Source organism: Acomys minous, assembly GCF_964271855.1.
Source record: "Acomys minous genome assembly, chromosome: 6".
NCBI lineage: Eukaryota > Metazoa > Chordata > Mammalia > Rodentia > Muridae > Acomys > Acomys minous.
This window is the reverse complement of record NC_140487.1, coordinates 111,690,733-111,706,585: the sequence shown is the minus strand read 5'-3', so window position 1 is coordinate 111,706,585 and position 15,853 is coordinate 111,690,733. Positions and strand designations below refer to the sequence as shown.

Below are 15,853 nucleotides of genomic sequence, written 5' to 3'. Positions count from 1 at the left end.
AAGAGAGTGAGATTTCCTTTTTTATTCTTCTGGGTTTGAGACACTTCTCAGAGAACTTTTGTTTTGTCTTGATTTTTGTTGTTAGTTTGTTTCACTTTTGCTTTTACAAAAAAGATTTGTTTTATTTTTAACTATGCATGCTTGCCTGTGGGTGTGGGTAGATGCATATGTGCACAGGTGCCTAAGGCCAGAAGAAGGTGTCAGATACAGACTCTGGACAGCCACCTAGTGTGGGGGGTGACAACCCATCTTGGGTCCTCTGCAAGACTTGCACATGTTTTTAGTCACTGAGCAGGTTTCACCATGTAGCCCGGGTTGGGTTGGAAAACCTAATCCTCCTGCCTCGATTCCTGAGTGCTGGGCTTTCAGGGGGAGTCCAACACTCTCAGGTGGTTTGCATTTTGGTGGCCTTAGGTTCTGAGGCCCCAGCTCACAGGGGATCAGAGCCAACCTCTAACCCAGCATGCTTTGTGCCCATGAAGTCACTCATCCCTGGCTGTCTGGGGAACACCTTCTCAGTCCGTCTTACAGGAGGACATGGAAGGACTGGAAGGAGAGATGCATCCTTGTCCGTGGATCTTTGCGTCTTCTCTGCCCTCACTGGCTGTGTCTGTGAGTCACCTCTATCTCATCTATGCCTCTACTTTTTTTTTTTTTTCCTTTTGGTTTTTCGAGACAAGGTTTCTCTGTGTAGCCTTGGCTGTCCTAGATTTGCTTTGTAGACCAGACTGGCCTCGAACTCACAGCAATCCACCTGCCTCTGCCTCCCAAGTGCTGGGATTAAAGGCGTGTGCCACCACTGCCCGGCTACTTTCTTATCTATAAAGCCAGGTGGCAGGAGCCTCTCACAGCCTGAGGACCCAGGGAGTTGAGTGACCTAAGGGATGCTCCCCAGCATTCACCACACAGTGAGAGAGAGAGCCGGATAACTAACCTGCGTCGCCTGAGCACTTCCCCAGCAGGACTCTGAGCTCACAGAGCTTTCCATCCCACAGAAGGACACAGATTCATAACAACGAGAGACATAAAACCCTCTGGCTTGGGGCTGGAGAGATGGCTCAGAGGTTAAGAGCACTGTCTGTTCTTCCAAAGGTCCTGAGTTCAATTCCCAGCAACCCCATGGTGGCTCACAACCATCTGTAATAAGATCTGGTGCCCTCTTCTGGCCTGCAGGCACACATGGGGCCATAATGCTGTATAAATAATAAATAAGTAAAAAAAAACCCTCTGGCTTGCGATAAGGGCAAAGAAGAAAAGCAGAAGGCCGGGAGACAGAGTGACCAGGCACTGACCTAGCTGGGAGGTCACAGAGGTCACAGAGGTTCCTGAGAGATGGAGCATTTTAGCTGAGGCGTGGAGAATGAAGAAGCCTTCCCGGCCATAGAGCGGAGAAGAGAACTTCCTGGCAGAGACGGAAGAACAGGTGCAAAGGCCCTGAGGCAGGAATCGCCTGCCATCCTAAGGAACTTCAGAGAGATCAGCATATCCAGGGCCTATTGGGCAACGAGAAGAGGAGAGGAGACCCGGGAAGAGTCAGGGTCAAGGTCCGGATTCTAATCCCGGTGCAGTGGGTGGTTTTAAACAACAGGGTGTCATGATCTTTTTTCTGTCCAGCTGTGTGTGGAGGTCAACTATCTACGAATTCATCTTAGTGCTTCGAGAAGCCACTATTATTTTTAGCCAGTGCCCACTCTCTGCAAAGCCAAACTTCCCTTTATTGGTCTTAAATTTACTGCTTTTGGGTTTTGAGGGGAGCCCCCCTCTGCCTCGGAGCCGAGGGTTAGCCTTCCAGTCAAGAGTGTAACAGCTGAGGGGAAGGGAGGGGAGGGAGAACGGGTTCCATCTCGGTGCTCCCGGGATGTCTTCCTACCTGTAAATGGGACAGAACTGAAGCTGCGGTGTTGCACGCCTGTCCTTCCAGCATTGTGAAGGCTGAAGGGGGGGGGGGCGGGGTCACAAGTTTGAGGCCAGATTGAGCTACGTAGCAAGGTCATCTCTTCAAAAACAACGGCAAAACCAAAGATAGACTGTAACCTTAGCATTTCAGATGCTAAGCCAGGAGGATTGTCAGGAGCCTAAGGTCAGCCCAGACCCCGTCTCAAAACAACAAAGTAAAGCCAGGCAGTGGTGGCGCACGCCTTTAATCCCAGCACTCTGGAGGCAGAGGTGGCAAGCAGATCTCCGTGAGTTCAAGGCCAGCCTGGTCTACAAAGAAGATTCAGGACAGCCAGGGCTACACAGAGAAACCCTGTCTTGATAAACCAAAAACAAAACAAAAACAGAAACAAAATAAAAACCCAGCAACAACCTATTAAAGTAAACACGTACAATAAAATAATGAAAGCAGCTACCGTATAGCTGATCAGAGGATAAAGGGGAGCACAGCTTGGCATCTGGGGGGTGATGGATCCAGGTGGGCTGCCGGGTGCAGAATCAGGGGATGAAGTGGATGGTGATGGGGGTGGTGGAGGCTCACTGGAGGAGACCCTGACCCACACTTCTCAGGCCCGTGGTGAAATAACTGGTGCCGTGAGAAGCTGCCCGGTCTGGTCCGAGTCTCGAGTTCTCTAGGCCTGTTTCTTCTCTTTGAGCCTGAGTTACTCTCCCCGTCATCCTGCCGCTCCTTTCTGAGAAGTGATGAAAGGCAGTGTCCTGGTACAGAAAACAAATAGTAAGGGGCTGGAGAGATGGCTCAGCGGTTTAGAGCACTCACTGCTCTTCCAGAGGTCCGGAGTTCAATTCCCAGCAGCCACATGGTGGCTCACAACCATCTATAGTGTGATCTGATGCCCTCTTCTGGCTGCAGGTGTACATGCAGGCAGAGCGCTGTACACATAATAGTAAATAAACAAATCTTTTAAAAAAGAAAGAAAGAAAAGAAAAGAAATAGTAAATGCATGCATATATATCATACATACGATAATCACTGGCCTGGAGCCAGGAGATGGTGGCCTCAGCCCCTGCAGTGAAAGCTGCACTACAGTTTGCAACAGTGCTATAGTGGACTGCGTACGTGTCATATATTTAAACGGATATATAGAAAGACGCCTCACATAGTCTACACGGTCGTGGAGTCACATGCTCAGCAGGAGGAGGGGTGGGAGTTGTGGGGCTATGGGTGACCTGTCATTATTCCCCAGCCAGTCACAGTTTCTGCAGTCCCAGCAGCAGGGGCTGAGACCTCCTGCTTAACTTCCTAGGTTTTCCACTCCCGAGGCCCTGAGTGGATCCTATGTGCAGATGACCAGGGGTCTGTGTCTCAGCTCTGACTCGGCCTCAGGCATCTCCTCCCCCCCCCAACCACTCTCATCACACACACACACACACACCCTCCCCCCCCCCCCCCCCCTGTTCAACATGAACCCACACATGAGATGCTGAGATGCCCTCTAGTGGACTTTTCCTACTTACTCTCAATTGTAGAATCATCTCGAAGATGGATTTCTGGGCATGCCATTGGGGATTGTCTTTTGCTTTGTTTTGTTTTGTTTTAGTTTTTTGAGACAGGTTTTCTTTGTGTAGCCCTGGCTGTCCTAGACTCACTTTGTAGACCAGGCTGGCCTCGAACTCACAGCGATCTGCCTGCCTCTGCCTCCCGAGTGCTGGGATTAAAGGCGTGCGCCACTATGCTCTGCTTGGATTGTCCTGATTAGGTTCATTGAGGTAATGTTACATGACAAAACTTTTCCTGGGGAGACACAACACACACATAGGGAGTCCATGACAGACCCAAGTCTGGACACTACCTTAGTCTGACTTGGTAAAGCAGTGAATTTTATTGGAGTCACTTATAGGAATGTGGTTGAGGGTTTTACTTACAGGAAGAGAAATGACTCAAAGGCAACTGCACTACCAAAGCCCACCCGGCATGGATGACAGCTCACAAAACTGAGAGCCTGGAGCACACTGTGCAGTCTGCAGGCAGCTCGACATGCTGGAGAGTGTCCTCTCTGGGTGCCTCAGTTGGTCTAAACCTCTTGCGTGCAGCTTGCTGGTTTCTGATTTCCTCCAGGCAGCTGGTCTGGTCTGAGTCATCCGTACAGCATTTCTCGTGTGAAGAGTCGTTGCAGCTCATTTTTCTTCCATCTGATCAGGACTCTCAATTTTTATCAACTACTCTGGCAGGGAAGGGCCATGTGTATCTGCTCAGTTTCAGGGACTTCCTGAAGCTATTCTGTGTTGTTTATCTATCTTCCTGTTTAAAGAGCTTCTGTTACACAACAGGTGGGAAGTCCTGCCCACTGTGGGCAGCACCATTCCCTAGGTTGGATGTTGTATATAAACGTGGTGGCTCACGCCTTTAATCCCAGCACTCGGAAGGCAGAGGCAGGTGGATCGCTGTGAGTTTGAGGCCAGCCTGGTCTACAAAGTGGGTCCAGGACAGCCAAGGCTACACAGAGAAACCCTGTCTTGAAAACAAAAAAACAAAAAAACAAAAAAGGAAACCATGAGCTGAGCATAAGCATTCATCCTTCTGCTTTTGAGGAAGGAGATAACCACCTCCTTCAAACTCTCTCTCTCTCTCTCTCTCTCTCTCTCTCTCTCTCTTTCTCTCTCTCTCCCTCCCTCTCTTGTCTCTCTGTCTCTCTCTGTTTCCCCCCCTTTCGAGACAGGGTTTCTTTATGTTATCTTGGCCATCCTGGACTTGCTTTGTAGACCAGGCTGGCCTTGAATGCACAGAGATCTGCCTGCCTCTGCCTCCCGAGTGCTGGGATTAAAGTTGTGAGCCACCACGCCCGGCTCAAACTCTTATTTGTTGTGGATTCCTGCCATGAACTGTGAGCTGAAATAAGCCCTTTCTTCCTCGATGATCCCCCCCCCCCCCGCAGGAGTTTTTTTTTTTTTTTCCCTGCCCTTAACTAGCAGGAAAAGTACAGGCACATTTCAAGTGTCCAGGACTCCTCTCATCCCAGAGATCACAAGCTCTACTTCCCAAAGAGGGTGTCATCTCACCTCTGCCTCTTCCACTGCCCAAGGCAGAGGTACCTTTTTTTTTGGCCTGATATTATGACCACCTTGTCTCTGTGTTTATTCTCCATGAATCAACCAGTGTGATCTTTCAAAATCATGAGCCAAATCCCTTTAGTCCTTTGTTCAGAGACTCTATTACCAACGGGAACAAATCCCTCCCACCTTCCCATGACCTGTGAGGTCCTGCATGATCAGCGAGGCTCACCATCTCCCCCTCCTGATCCTTTTTCCTTCCCCGTGTCCACCTCACTGTCCCAACTACAACTTAAGTTTGCGGGGCTTTGCAGCTAATAAACCGCTCCCGGCCATTAGCCCACCCTTGGGGGCGTCGCTTCATCTTCTTTCTAATCTCTCTTCCAGTGCTGAGAACGGAACCCAAGGACGCATGCGCACATTACCCCTAAGCTATGGCCTCGGGCCTCCAGGACTCACTTCTGCTCATCGTTAGCGATGTTTCCGAGGCCACAGGATACGAAATAGCCCCCTCCTCCCTCAACTCTGCCCCTCCAGCACCTCTCCTGATGTGTGGTCCTCACATCCCCATCACCAATGAATGAGTAACATCCTGTGCATTTTCTCACCCAGTTGTTTCTTCAGCCCCCATTTGACTGGAGGCCACGCCCCTCCCCCCAGTAGAAAGTTAGCTCCGGAAGGACAGAGATGATTTTCATCTTGTTCTTTCTTATCCGGAACACTTCCTGGTCATAGTGGAATACTTCCTAGTTATAGTAAACTACTTCCTGGTCATAGCACAAGCTGGATAAATGAACAACCAAGAAGCTGCTTGTGTGGCACGTGCTGGGTTGTCCTCAAAAAGGATTATTTTGCTTTGTTTTGGTTTTTGAGACAGGGTTTCTCTGTGTGGCTGTGGCTGTCCTGGAACTGGCTTTGTAGACCAGGCTATCCTTAGACTCAGAGATCTGCCTGCCTCTGCCTCTTGAGTGTTGGGATTAGAGATGTGTGCCACCATGCCTGGCTTTTTTGTCTTTTGTTTTTTGAGACAGGGTTTTTGTTTTGTTGGTCTTTTTCTTTCTTTCTCTCTCTCTCTCTCTCTCTCTCTCTCTCTCTCTCTCTCTCTCTCATTTAACACATTCATGTATGCCAAAGAGAGAACCAGATCTCATTATAGATGGTTGTGAACCATTATGTGGTTGCTGGCAATTGAACTCAGGACTTTTGGAAGAATAGCCAGTGCTCTTAACCTCTGAGCCATCTCTCCAGACCCCGTTTTTTTGTTTTTAATTTTTGTTTGTTTTCTTTTTGTTTTTTTTTTACTTTTCAAGACAGGGTTTCTCTGTGGACCTTGGCTGTCCTGGACTCACTTTGTAGACCAGGCTGGCCTCGAACTCACAGCGATCCGCCTGCCTCTGCCTCCCTGAGTGTTAGGATTACAGGCCTGCAGCACCTCAACTGGCTCCATGTCCGCCTTTGAAAAGATTTTTCAAGGGTTTCCTCAATACCTTTGTGTGTGTTTTCAGGCACTGGGACCCATGTACATGAGTGTACAAGAGTGTTTAAGCCACAGGAGACCATCAGGTCCCCTGCTCTACCACTCTCCACCCTTTTTTCCCTTGAGGCAAGGACTCTTGGTTTTCAAGTCAGGGTCTCTCCGTGTTAGCCTTAGCTGTCCTGGACTCACTTTGTAGACCAGACAGGCCTTAAACTCACAGCGATCCACCTGCCTCTGCCTCCTGAGAGCTGGGATTAAAGGCATGCACCACCATGCCTTGAGGCAAGGTCTCTTACTGAACCTGGATCTCAGCTTTTGGTCAGCAAGCCCCAGTGATGCCTTTGTCTCCCCCCACAGCACTGGGGTTGCAAGTGTGCATAGGGTTACACTTCCGTTTTCAGGTAGGTGCTAGGATCTGAACTCAATTCCCATGCTTGCTACTTGCTGAGCTCTAGCACCCAGGAAGTCCTCTTCCGTCTGACTCTAAGGCTCTGGGGTCAAACTGAGGTCCTTTTTCTTCTTCTTCTTCTTCTTCTTCTTCTTCTTCTTCTTCTTCTTCTTCTTCTTCTTCTTCTTCTTCTTCTTTTCAAGACCGGGTTTCTCTATATCACTCTGGCCTACAACTCACTATATAGACCAGACTGGCCTCAAACTCAATGAGCGATCTTGTGTGTGTTGCCATCAGCACTATAATCCCAGCACTGGGGGAGGCAGAGACAGGCAGATCGCTGTGAGTTCCAGCCTCGTCTACAAAGCAAGTCCAGGACAGCAGGGTTGCTACACAGAGAAATCCTGTCTCAGGAGGAGGAGGAAGAGATTTGTGCTACCGCATCTGTCTCCTATTATTGCTATTTTTGAGTATTATTTGGGGGTCAGTTTTTACACAGGGCTTCTCTGTGTATCCCTGGCTGTCCTGGAACTCTTTCCGTAGACCAGACTGGCCTTAAACTCAGAGATCCACCTGCCTCTGCCTCCTGGGTGCTGGGATCAAAGGTGTGCGCCAGCATTGCCCAACTTCTTTTTAAATTTTTAAAAAAGATTTATTTTATTTTTTTAGGTGTATGCATATGTGCCTGCGCGTATGTCTGTGTACCACATATGCCTGGTGCCTCTGGAGGTCAAGAGAGGGCAGTCTGATCTGGGACTGGAATGACAGAGAGTTTGTGAGCGCCTGAGTGGGTGCTAGGAATGGGATCAGGATGTCCTGGAAGTGCAGCCCGAGCTCCTCAGCGCTGAGCCATCGCTCCAGCCTCTGTCCCTGTTGTCCTTATGCAGCTCAAGCAGGTTCCAGACTCTCTTTGTAGTCAAGAGCGACCCTGAACTCTTGATCCTCCTTCTCCCCGCCCCCCAAACGCCCGAATGCTGGAATCGTAAGAGCCTACCACATGCTGATGGCACCATTGTTAATATTTTATCACAACACATCAGAGTGGCCTCAGGAAGATATAAAATATCAGCCTGGAGAAGATCAGGAAGAGCAGTGACGTAAGTGTGCATCCATGCAGACTCGTGGTGCCTATGAAGTGCCAGGCTAAAGTGGGGTCAAGGTCAGCCTCGAGCATAAACTTGGATGATGACCTTTCACTTGGGGAGAGAGAAGGATGAGAGAGACATCAGGAAGTAGCCATGTTTGGCTCCTACCAGGACTCTCTCACCTTCTGCCCTCAGGCAGCATTCCAAGGAGGCGGGGAGGCTGGTACCCACCAAAGAGCCATTTGACTGGGAGGCAGGAAAAGGGTTAAAAAGAGAAGGCAGGGGCTGGAGAGAGGCTCAGCAATCTCTTCCAGAGGTTGAGTTCAACTCCCAGCAACCCTATGGTAGCTCACAACCATCTAGATTGGGATCTGATGCCCTCTTCTGGTGTGCAAGCGTACATGCAGAGAGAGCACTCATATACATTAGATAAATAAATAGATCTTTAAAAAAAAGAAGGGAAAGCAGAGTGTGATGACACACATTCAATGCTGGTAGGAAGCTCAGCTGAAAGCTGTCTTAGCATTCTTTGTGGGGCCATTTCCGTAGGCGCTGTGAAGTGGGTCACAGCCCCCCTGGTGGATGGAAATGGAACGACAGCAAACCCACCACGTGGTAGTTCTTCAGACCACTGGATGCAAAGCTTGTTGGGCCGGCGTTGCCCAAGGCTCGTGCCTTCTTTTTCTCACTTAGTGCTCAACCCTTTAGCTGTGTGCGCAGCGTTGTTGTCACAGTCACTTTACAGACCAGGAAACTGAGGCCCAGAGAGAGAGAGACACTGTTGGGACGTGGATCCCAGCCAGGCTAAACCCTCACCTGTCTCTCAACTATAGTGCCACACCTGCCCCTCTTTTGCTTGGGTACTGGAGGCTGGCCAAGTTAAGGAGAGGACTGGCTGGGACTGAGTCTGAAGTGCCACTGGTCTCATCTTTGAGGGAGAACCCGGACCTCATCACAGCAGAGTGGGGAGCACATTCTTGGGGGGGGGAGGATGAGGCTACAGGTGCTCTTCAATAATAGAGTGGTGTTTTCAGTCAGTCATGTACTCAGCAAACCTTTCGTCAGTCCTGACCCAAAGTGATAGAACACAGAGGAAGAGACGGGACAACGCTGGGGAGAGACCAGGGAGACAGGAGGGGACGGAAGGACCACAAAGACCTTGGTTGGACGTGAGGAGCCTAGGAGGGAGGCTGAGCAGTAAGATCCCAGGGGCAGCTGAGTAGACGCTCTGTGGCTGGCGGCCAGGCTGACCTTGAATTTCTGCCCCCTCTACCTCCAGCTCCCCAGTGCTGGGATTACAGGTATGTGCCACCACCACGCCCAGCCTGAAATACAGGATTTGGTAAACCAAATCTTGGGCCAAGCTTGGTAAATTTACTGGAAATTATGCGACTGCATGTTTAAAAATGAGCAAGCCGGGCATGGTGGCGCACGCCTTTAATCCCAGCACTCGGGAGGCAGAGGCAGGCGGATCTCTGTGAGTTCAAGGCCAGCCTAGTCTACAAAGTGAATCCAGGACAGCCAAGGCTACACAGAGAAGCCATGTCTCAAAAAAACAAAAATAAATAAATAAATAAAAAATAAAAATGAACAAATGTTGTGTTCTGTAAATTCTACCTTGTTAATGGCTTTAAAACTACAACTGAGGAGGCTGAAGAGATGGCTTATGATTAAGTGCTGTCTTGCAGAGGGCCACAGTTTGGCCCCCAGCACCCGTGACCAGTGTCTCACAACCGTCTGAACTCCAGCTCCAGGGATCCCACACTCTCTTCTGGCTTCTTGGGGGAGAGGGGGCGCACTTGCATTCAAGTGCACATACTCTCTCCTTGTACATGCACATAGTTTAAAGTAATAAATCTTCTTTTAAAAATACAATGGGAAGGCGGGCGGTGGTAGCACACGCCTTTAATCCCAGCCCTCAGGAGGCAGAGGCAGGCAGATCGCTGTGAGTTCGAGGCCAGCTTGGTCTACAAAGCGAGTCCAGGACAGCCAAGGCTACACAGAGAAACCCTGTCTTGAAAAACCAAAACCAAACCAACCAAACAAACAACTGGGGATTCGGAAACATGAAGTCTCAATTTTTCTAGAGGCTATGAATCCAGGAAGGGGACTGTTTGAGATAAGATGGAGAGAGAACCAGACTGGAGGGGACTGGTTCCGCTGCACTGCCTTCCCCCCAGTCCCCCCACCCCACCCCGCCCCCCCGCCCCGAGACAGGGTTTTTCTGTGTTAGCCTTGGCTGTCCTGGACTTGCTTTGTAGACTAGGCTGGCCTCGAACTCACAGTGATCCACCAGCCTCCCGAGTGCTGGGAACTGCACTGCCTCTTGAGCCTCACTTTCCACCCAGGGAAACTGAGGCTCAGAGGCGTCAGACATGTTACCCAATTCATGAACAATAAAGGGTAGAAGCAGAGAAAAAGAGACAGTCCTGGGCTGTCTGCTTCAGAGTCCCTGCTCTCTGGCACTGGTGCGACCCACGCGCTGGCGCTTCTCTGGCGCCACCTGCTGGCCGAAATGTGGAGTTGGCGGGAGGAGGGACGCTCTGACTTGTAGAAGTGGCCTTGCTTCTTGAGGCTTGTAGTCAGGAACAGTTAGTTTTCTAGTTGTCATCTTCCCAACGCAGAGACCGAGAGATTTCTCAGAGGTGACCCAGCGAAGTAGAGAAAGACCCAGGCTTCCTGGGACCACCCACCTGCCGTGGCTTGGCGCCAATCCCTCTCTGGGCTGTTTGCTGGCACAGGGGCTTCTTACGTTGTTGCAAGGCTGTGAACTGATGTGGGTGTTTTCAGTTCCCGAGGATCAAACTCAAGGTTTTTGTGCGTGCCAGGCAAACATTCCGCCACCACGTTCTTTTTTTGTGGGGATTTCTTCTTCAGTCTACCCTTCTGACTTCATACTGTTCCTTCATAGCCAGAGTAACCAAATCACACCCTCATGGCAGGCAGGGTGTGACCTTCTGGCTCACAGATTCCCCCCGCCCCCAACCCAAGAAATCCCCTCCTTCCGCGCTCTGTGCTGGTGCCAGTGAGCCTTATCTCATCTCTCCAGGCTGACTCACATTGGCTCTCTACTCAACAGTTGTGTGTGCCTTGCCTAAATCGTCACCCACTCTGTGCCACCATTCTCTCGTCTCTGAAGTGGGAGAAGCAGGTCAGACAAAGCGGTGGGATAGGACACTCCAATGCCTGACAAAAGGACGTGTTAGCATGTGTGCATGTACTTGTGCATGTATGTTTGGTGTGCATGTGTGCGCTGATCATGTGTGGGTGTGGGTGGTAATCATGGATGGTGTATGTGTTTTCATGTGTGTGTGTGTGTGTACATGTGCACGCATCTGTGTGTGTTCGTCTGTGTGTGCATGTGTGCGCTCATCATGTGTGGGTGTGGGTGGTAATCGTGGGTGGTGTGTGTGTTTTCATGTGTGTGTGTGTACATGTGCATGCATCTGTGTGTGCACATCTGTGTGTGCATGTGTGTACATGTGTGAAGGCATCTCTGTGTGTGCTTGCTTAGCTCTCACCTTTTCCCCAACCGAAAACAAAACAGGAAACACCATCCAAACAATTTGCCCTAACCACTGTGCGTTGTTAGGGGTGTGGCTGAGTGGTAACTCACTTGCTCATCAAGTGTGAGGCCCTGGATTCCATCTCTAGCAACAAAAAAATAAAATATGATACAATAAAATCATGAGCAAGGCCGGGCATGGTGGCACACGCCTTTAATCCCAGCACTCGGGAGGCAGAGGATTGTTGTGCATTCCAGGCCAGCCTGGTCTACAAAGTGAGTCTAGGACAGCCAAAGCTACACAGAGAAACCTTGTCTCAAAAAAAATAAAAAATAAAAAAAAAGAGAGTCAGTATGCTGTGAGCTGGGAAACATTAGTGAAAATCAACAAATGAACTGATGTTTACTAGAAAAATGCTAGGAAATAATGGATAGGAATCAGTGGAGGGTCTGGTGAGCTCAGCAGGAAAGGTGGTCTCCTCCAAGCCTGGCTATTGCGTTCCATCCCCTGGACTTACATAGTGAGAAGAGAAAATCAGTTCCCTAAAATTGTCCTCTGACCTCTGCATGCACGCACCCAGAAACACACATATGCTACCCACAGATAAATGTGAAAAGAAAAAAAAAATTTTTTTGAGACAGGGTAAAAAGAAATTTTTAAAAGATCAATACAGCTGGGCAGTGGTGATGTATACCTTTAATCCCAGCACGTGGGAGACAGAGGCAGCTGGATCTTGAAAAGCCAAACAAAACAAAAACAAAACAAAAAAAAGTCTTCCAGATCCCTCTGCCCCATCTCCAGAAGTGCTGGGATTACAGTCACGGCAGGAGCTATGGGCAGGTTCCTAACTGAAGTACCAGAGTTCCATGTTGCCAATTTTTTTGAAAAGTTTCCAATCTAAAGCACGAAAGTGCATTGCTGTTCTGCTCCCCTGGGTACTAGTGAGGACTGTGGTGGTGTTGTTTTGTTTTTTGTTTTTGTTTTTTCTGTGTGTTTATTGACACTCTGAAGTCCTTGTTACAGGCACTGTTTATGCGTGTCTTTGCCCACTTTGCTATTATGCAGGTGGCATTTATTTATATTTTAAAATCAATTTGTAGGGCATCTCTAGATATAGGAATATTGACCCTTATTTTTATTTTCTGGTGGCTAGATATAGGAATGCAGACCCTTATTTTTTGGTGGTTTTCAAACTGCTTTGCCAAGTCCTAGTGTTCCTCAGAAGCCAAGGACATGGGGATAGGGCTTGGAGGAGGACGAGACCAAGCACACGGACACCTGTGTTCCCCCTCCACTCCGGCTTGCTCAGCCTTGCACGTGGTCTTATTTGAAGACTACACCTGTGGCTAAAACCTGAGTGAAAATCTGACTCCTACAGCTCTTTGAATATCCCGTAAAGGCCGGTCGTGGTGGCGCATGCCTTTAATCCCAGCACTCGGGAGGCAGAGGCAGGGGGATCGCTGTGGGTTCGAGGCCAGCCTGGTCTATAAAGCAAGTCCAGGATGGCCAAGGCTACACAGAGAAACCTTATCTCAAAAAACAAACAAACAAATCTCATAAAGGACAATCAACAAGACTGAATGGCTTCTCCACATGTCAGGGTGGAAAGGAAGCTGCACAAACCACTCAGACACAGTTAGATATGGATGGTTTATTGAACGCAACGGCCCAAGACTGACCATGGTCAGGGACACAGTGCATTCAGGAGCCAAACTATGATGTTGGTCTGCTTTTAAGACACCCTCCCTTTTTTTTTTTTTAAAGATTTATTTATTGCGTATGAGTGCTTTATCTGCAGAAGAGGGTATCAGATTACATTATAGATGGTTGTGAGCCACCATGTGGTTGCTGGGAACTGAACTCAGGACCTCTGGAAGAGCAGGCGGCGCTCTTAACCACTGAGCCATCTCTCCAGCCCCCCTCCCCTTTTTTTTTTTTGAGACAGGGTTTCTCTGTGTAGCCTTGACTATCCAGGACTCGCTTTGTAGACCAGGCTGGCCTCGAACTCACAGCGATCTGCCTGCCTCTGCCTCCCAAGTGCTAGGATTAAAAGCATGAGCCACCACCGTCCGGCTAGGGCAGCCTTTTTATAGGAAAACCAAGTGCGGAAGACAAGGGGATCAATAAAACATTTTAAGTTCATTTTGGCTCGCTAGACAAAGTATTATCAGCTGCCCTTTAAGCTGATTGGTCCCACGTGAGGTAAGTGAGGCGCTGGTTGTTTAGGGTCTTCCGGACTACAACCAGAGTACAGCCAAGTACAGAGATAGCACAGAGTGCAACCAGAGTGCAGCCAAGTGAGGAGATAACAGTGCAGCCAAGTGTAGCGATAACAGTTATGACTCCGTTGAGTCCTAGTGAAACATAAGGCTACCTTGGCCCTCTGGCAGGGTCTGTGAGTGTCAGCTATGAATAACTACTTCTAGGAAGCGGAGTTCATATTTTTTTTTTAACTTAATTTCACCTTATGAATAAAGATGGACACTGAATACAAAATGGCTTCAGCTATGTTAAAAAGAGCGTCCTCAACACACAATGAGTGGCTTCTCCAGAGAAATAATAAGTTGGATGGAGTGGAATTTATAAAAAAAAAAAAGGCAGGTTTATTGGGACGCAGCTCTCCAGCTGGTTCACCCATCCCCATAGGAGGGGGGGTGGTGTCTGTGAACTCTCAAGGTTGGGGTGGGGCTTCTTCAAGGGAGGTGGGGAGGAATTGTGACCTGATGGTGAGGTGCTGGGGTTATAGCCTTATTTTGATGGGTCTTAGGTCCAGCAGTCACTTTGGAATCCAGAACTAGGAGCTGGCTGTGTCCAGCGTGTTCCGAAGGCTTTTGAAAGCGCAGGCTCCTGGTCAGAGAAGCGCAGGTACCTCTTGGCCCAGGCTATCTTGCCTTTGTCCCCAAACCTCTGACCTAATGAAGACAAAAACTGTTAACAAACCCAGAAGCTTAGAGGCCCTTGCAATGGACCATGGGGCTCCATTAACCTTTCTTCTATGTGGCCCCAGAGAGGAGAACAGAAAAGTGTCTTGTTGTATTGCATAGGCCTGGCTGTAGATCAGGCTGGCCTCGAACTCAGGAAGATTCGCCTGCCTCTGCCTCCCAAGCGCTGGGATTAAAGGCGTGCACCACTATCACTAGATGGCAGTAAGTGCTCTTAACTGCAGAGCCTTCTATCTCTCTAGCCCTTGGGGTTTTTGTTTGTCTTATTTATTTTTTCTTTTCTTGGTTTTTCTTTCATTTGTTTATTTATTTTTGATTGATTGATTTTTATGTGTATTGGTGTTCTGACTATATGTCTGTGTGAGGGTGTCAGATCCCCTGGAATAGGAGTTAGAGACAGCTGTGAGCTGCTATGTGGGTGCTGGGAATTGAACCTGTGTCCTCAGGAAGATCAGTCAGTGCTTTTAACCCTTGAGCCATCTCCCCAGTCCTATTTTTTTTTTTTTTAAGACAAGGTTTCTCTGTATAGTCTTGGCTGTCCTGGACTCATTTTGTAGACCGGGCCGGCCATCACACCTGGCTTGTTTTCTTCTTTTAAGAAAGGGTTTCACAGGCTGGAGATATGGCTCAGAGGTTAAGAGCACTGACTGTTCTTCCAGAGGTCCTGAGTTCAATTCCCAGGAACCACATGGTGGCTCACCACAATCATCTATAATGAGATCTGGGTGGGCAGTCACACACCCAGGCAGAACATAGTATACATAATAAATAAATCTTTAAAAAAAAAAAAAGACAAAGTTTCGCATAACCTAGGCTGGCCTCCGACTCACCATCTAGCCAAGGTGTGACCTGGACTTCTCTCTCCTCATGCTGGGCTACCAGGTGAGCACAGCTAAGCCTAGCTTCACAATGTATGCCAGAAACTGGTTTTACAACCACGTATCTCTCGGATACATCGCATCTTTTTTGCTTCAGGTTTGGCTCAAATAAACGTTTACCTTATGAAAGGGTTAGTGACATAGTGTTGTTTCTCCAACATCTCCCACTGTGCATAATGTAGTTTCTCCTTTGTCCAGGACAGGATGACAGGCTTCCTCTATGCCAGCCCCTGTGGCTCCGAGGATTGGTTGAGTAGGGCTTAGATAGCCCAGGTGACTCTGGAGAAACCTGGCCTGAGGGCACATGATTGAGGGAGAGAAAAGCAGGACCGACTGGGGGCAGATGAGCCACGTGTGACAGCCTGCAATCCCCCAAAACCACACTCAATGCCAACTTGAACAGCCAAGGCTGAGTCCCTAATAAAAGACATGCCCCACCTCCTTTCATGAAAGTATGCACGACTCCAAGATTTTCTGTGTGTTGTAGGATTCTTACTATTGTGACAAGTCTCACACTGTAGTCTAAAACTTACTACGTAGCCCAGGCTAGCCTTAAATTTGTGGCTATCCTCATGCCTTAGCTTCCTAAATGCTGACATTAAGGACAACACTGCCGCCATGTCCAACTGCGAT

At 48.9% G+C, this 15,853-nt stretch overlaps 2 long non-coding RNA genes across 2 annotated transcripts in view; one reads left to right on the top strand and one right to left on the bottom strand.

Moving 5' to 3' along the window:
• The window catches only part of LOC311601058, a 403,201-nt gene that overhangs the window by 245,212 nt on the left and 142,136 nt on the right, over positions 1-15,853 (top strand). The gene's annotated exons all lie outside the window — the stretch shown is intronic.
• On the bottom strand, positions 2,312-3,497 carry LOC311601052. Its single transcript, XR_014780442.1, has 2 exons — positions 3,412-3,497; positions 2,312-2,652 (listed from the first exon to the last, which is right to left on the bottom strand). It is a non-coding gene; the product is annotated as an uncharacterized lncRNA (long non-coding RNA).